Source organism: Callospermophilus lateralis, chromosome 2, assembly GCF_048772815.1.
Source record: "Callospermophilus lateralis isolate mCalLat2 chromosome 2, mCalLat2.hap1, whole genome shotgun sequence".
NCBI lineage: Eukaryota > Metazoa > Chordata > Mammalia > Rodentia > Sciuridae > Callospermophilus > Callospermophilus lateralis.
In genome coordinates, this window is record NC_135306.1 from 133,560,791 (window position 1) to 133,566,306 (window position 5,516).

General features: G+C 34.5%; 1 pseudogene; it reads left to right on the forward strand.

Moving 5' to 3' along the window:
- The first annotated feature begins 730 nt into the window (after positions 1-730).
- On the forward strand, positions 731-1,718 carry LOC143391240 (L-lactate dehydrogenase B chain-like; annotated as a pseudogene).
- The last annotated feature ends 3,798 nt before the right edge of the window (positions 1,719-5,516 follow it).

Consider the following 5,516-nt stretch of genomic DNA (forward strand, 5'->3'; position numbering starts at 1 on the left):
CTGGAGAGCAAACTTCTGGGGAGTAACAGGTACTGTCTTCTGCCCTTGGAATGCCCAGCAGTTTCTCCTTGAAGTTAGTAAGATAACTATACAGGTAAGGTATCTAGTTACTATGCTAATGTCCTTAGAGAAAAGGACTCTGTGTTTTAATCATTCTGGACTTTGATCTCAATTATCTAGCAACTGGGATTAAAGGAATACTAAGTAATAATGTAGTCATGGTACTGATGAACTACTGTAATTTTTGATATAATAAGTGTGGCTGCTCAGAGGGGCAGCCACTTCTTTTCCTGCCTCTGCATGTTGTCTCTGTCTCCTTTTATTTGTCTTACAATTAGGAACAGTCTGTACTCAGTTTTTCTTCAGAAGACTCACAAGAAATTGATAGAGAAGAGGAATGTATAAACCTTCCAGAACACTAGAATGGGAGAGATGCAAAAAGAGAGGGAATCATAGTCTCACATAACTTAAAACTGTGTTCTCTTACATCTGGTTATATGAATCCTTCGCTTGTTACTTACATATTTTTTTTCTTTCTAAATGTCATCTTCCCATTTCTGAATTGGGGAATGAGTACAAATATTTTGCCTGAGGAAAATTATGAAAGTTGTTCTTTATTTATATACATTAACTTTTCTCAAGTTTCAGAGCCCTAGGAGACGCACATAGCTGACATTGTCTTTGCAAGTCTCTTCCAGCAGTCTCGAGAGTCTTCTATCGACTGTTTGAAATGGCAACCTTCAAGGAAAAACTCATTGCACCAGTTGCAGAAGAACAGGCAGCACTCCCAAAGAATAAGATCACTGTTTGGGTGTGGGTCAAGATGGTATGGCATGTACATCAGAATTCGGGGAAATGCTCTGGCTGGTGAAATTGCTCTGGTGAATGTTTTGGAAGATAAGCTCAAAGGAGAAATGATGAATGGAAGTTTATTTCTTCAAACACATAAAATCATGTCAGATAAAGATTTCTCTGTACTGCTAATTCTAAGATTGTGGTAGTGACTGCAGAAGTCTGTCAGCAGGAGGGGGAAAGTTGTCTCAATCTGGTGCAGACAAATTCAATGTCTTCAAATTTTTTATTCCTCAGATTGTCAAGTACAGTCCCAATTGCATCATAATTGTGGTTTTCAACCCAGTGGACATTCTTACATATGTTACCTGGAAACTAAGTGGATTCCCCAAGCACTGACTGATTTGAAGTGGGTTTAATCTGGATTCTGCTTGATTTCACTATCTTATGATTGAGAAACTAGGCACTCATTCCAGCAGCTGCCATGGATGGATTCTGGGAGATTATAGTGACTCAAGTGTGACTGTGTGTAGTGGAGTGAACGTAGCTGGTGTTTCTCTCCAGGAACTAAATCCAGAAATGGGAACAGATAATGATAGTGAAAACTGGAAGGAAGTGTTTAAGATGGTGGTTGAAAGTGTGTATGAAGTCATCAAGCTAAAAGGATACACCAACTGGGTTATTGGGCTAAGTGTGGCTGACTTCATTGAATCCATGTTTAAAAATCTATCTAGGATTTACCCAATGTCAACCATGGTGAAGGGGATGTATGGCATTGAGAATTAAGTCTTCCTGAGCCTTCCATGTGTCCTCAATGCTAGGGGATTAACCAATGCTATCAACCAGAAGTTGAAGGATGATGAGGTGCTCAGCTCAAGAAAAGTGCAGATACCCTGTGGTTCATCCAGAACCTAAAAGACCTGTGACTACTGAGCTGTAGGATATTGGAATTGGAAAATTACAATGTGATTAACCCTGAGCCTTTAGTCTGCATCCATGTACATGGGTCAGTTTGCTTCTTCTTTAATATGTGATATGGGCTACAGAATCAAAGTCCAGGCTCAATTTAATGCTTGTAGTAAGAGCTCTTGAACAAATAAAATTAACTGCTGTAGAGTGAGAAAAAAAAAAGACTTTTCTCCATTGTCTCTTTCCTATATTTAGGCTTCTTTGTTCAGATAAGTTTCTTAGTTTCTTTACTTCATTAATCAAAACTTTCTCTCTGAAAAGGAGTTGACAAATTCATTCACACAAAAGTAAGGCTAACGAATAGAAACCTAACCATCATTACCCACTCCCAGACATTACCATCAATCCTGATGGTGTTTATTACCCCGGCTGGCCATGTCCTAGAGGTCCTTATCAACTGAATATTTTAGGCAAAACATATCATTAGATCAAAGTTTTTCAGGAAAACTTATTTCCTAATATTCCATTAAAATAAAAAATAAGCTCTAAAACCAAATGATTTTTTCATTCTGAGTAATTTTAAATTTGTATTGATAAAAACTGGTTAATTTCTTACAGAATATATTTAGGTCATAAGGATTCATTAGGAGTATTTGGAAAGACAGAGAGCTCATCACTTTTCCTGAACATTGTAAGAGAGATGTGACTCTTATTAGTAGATATTCTTTATTACCCATGATTTATAGTAAAATTCTTTCCCTTTATTTTTTTATGTGCTTTTATGGTTAAGTTACCCATGTAAGTCTGGCTTTCTCCTTTAGTTTGGAAGCTTTTTGAGGTTATAAGTAATTCTTTATGATCATTTTATCCTTGGTCTCAACAACTATGAGAAGCTCAATAAAAATATTTAACTTTGTTGGGTGCAGCAGTGCATGCCTGTAATCCTAGCTACTTGGGAGGCTGAAGCAGGAGGATTGTAAGAGACCAGCCTGGGAATCTTAGTGAGACCCTGTCTCAAAGTACAAAATTAAAAGTATAGCCCAAAATTAAAAGTATAGTGGTAGAGCATCCATGGGTTCAATCCCCAGTTCTGAAAAGTGTGAATCATGTAAAAAACAAATATATATATATATATATATATATATATATATATATATATATATATACATATATATGTATATATGTATATATATATATTTATGATACATATTCATATATGTATATACATATTTTACATAATTCCTTATTTAACTAATTTCATGGATGACACGCCCAAAGTTAAATAGTTGGAAAATATTTGAATGGAGATATGTAAAAGGAATAGAGAGGTAAAGTATTTTGCTTATATATTTTACTTTTAAGTGATAGAAATCCAATTAAACTAATTTGGCAGGAAAAGAATGGGTGTTCCCATAATTGGTTGACAAAACTGGATAATGGATCCAGATATGATTGTTCTACAGGCTTAAGAAAGTAATCAGTTCTCTTTCCATTTCTTCTGACTTCTTTATTTCTTTTCTTTATTCCGTTTTGTTGTCTTTCCTTTTTTCTCTTTCTTTAAGAGACCAGTTTTATTATGTTACCCATTTCTGGCCCTAAACACCTGGGCACAAGTGATCCTCTTGTCTCTGCTTCCCAACTGTCTGGAACTATATGTGTGTCCCTCCACACTCATCTATTTTCTTGATTCTATTGTTTTGTTTCCTTCTGCAAACTCTACACCATTGATGACTTCTGGAACCCCCTAGGCATTGTCAGATTCTTGCATCAGTAGCTCTATCTATTGGAATACAGTATCCCAACTTTCTGGTCAGAAAATCTAATCAAACTCTGAAAGGACCAGAATTAAGGCAACATAATTTATAGTCTTAAAAGATGGAATGTACATAAGTTTTAAAAGTAAAGAGAAATTCTATCAGGAGAGGGGAATAATCATGTCACAAAACACCCAAGGGAAATTGTGGAAAGAATGGAATATTTTTCATCTTTTATTCCCAAATTTTGTACAATAATTAATAACGACTTCAGGAGAGAAAATAAGAAAATTGGATTTTCTTAGTTTAAATTCAGAAACTCTAGAATACAACTAGCTATAGATGACTATTAGTATATAAAATATTATTCTTGATATTTCCCCTGGCTCTAGCTATAATTTGTCAGATGGTAGTAGCTCAGTATGTGAGAAACAGAAACATTAGTGATTTAGATTTAGTAGGTTTGATTCTGGAAACACCATTATGCCAACACCATTTGTTGTTTTCAGAAATCTGTGAGACTATTATTTTTATTTCAAAACTAGAAGAGTCGAAAACCATGAATTCCCAAGAATGTGACTTGAATAGAATGGCCCTAGACAATGCTTTTCAGGAGTTTAAATTATGCAGATGGATTCAGAAAAGCAGAGAAGCTGATGTCTTAAAGTACCATGGATGCATGTAGGAGAGAACAGTAATACAAATATTCAATGGAACATTCAGATGTAAGGATAAACAACATTGGAAAGGGGTAGAGACAGTGTATGGGGCAGTGCATTATTATTAAGAGAAATATTTTGAAAACCATTCTTCCTTTCTCTTATATTTGATAATTAATAATTTCTATTCAACAGCTGAGTATCAGAAACCTTGAAGCAATTACCCTGTTTTTTTAAGAATCTTTCCCTGCACCAGATTCCTCTTTCACATATATAGTTCTTTGATGTAATAAGGGGGAAATATTTTCTGTCCCATTATGGAGATCTCATCAGGTTCTCATTGAAAACTCAATGATGTTGAGTGGAAGGAAGGAAAGTAGTTTTTAAAAAACTAGACCACTGGGCATGGTGGCACAGGCCTGTAATTCAAGTGAGGCAGGAGGATCACAAGTTCAAGGTCAGGTTTAACAACTTAGAAAGACACTTTCTTAAAGTAAACAACAAATAAAATTTAAACATTCAAAAAATAATTCAAAAAGTATAACATACAAACTGCAACAGCCATACCTTATGTAGTTCTAAGGTTCTTGGAATAAGCTTGATAGGTTAGACCCTGGATGTGAAAAGACTGAACTCAAACATGGGCAAACAAAAACTGTTCTAAAAAGGATCTGGTTTTGCAAATAGACAGGCTTGGGTACTACAACTGCCAGCTATTTTGTAGAAGACATGAGATTTTCTTTCCTGAGAATTGTTTTCTTCATCTGAACAAAGACAATAACATCCATCTTACAGATTTTCAAGAATGAGAGCTAAACACCTGGTATATGGTAAACATTAAATACTAAATAACTATATAGCAGCAAGTTCCCAGTTGTTAATAGCTACTGATAGTTTTTGAAATTCAGTAGCAATCTTCAGTGTCCTTATTTGCATTTGTATTTTGCAAATAAATAACAAAATATTCAATTTTTGAATTTCTAATATATGTCAGACTTCACAGTTGCTTTATTTACATATATTTTCTTAGATATTCTTTAAACATTCCTGAGAAGGAAATGATATTATGTGGATTTTAAAAGAAATAATAAGTACAATCTCATTTGAGGAAGAATAGAGAATGAGTATAGTATGGTGCAGTTAATCAGATCTTTGTTTAAAATATTGCTCCAGAGCTCAAGAGCCACACAACTTCCTACAGCACTTAGCACAGAGCTAAGAAAAAATGAAATCATCATTGTTTACTATTTTACGTTGATTACTTTCCTGGGTTTCTGTGGAGTATTTGAACATTAAATAGGAACATAAAGATATGTAAGCAAAAAGCATAATATATTACTGAGGTTTAGTAATTATTAATTATCCTCCTTTTATTTTATATTCCAGGGAGAACCTAGCACAA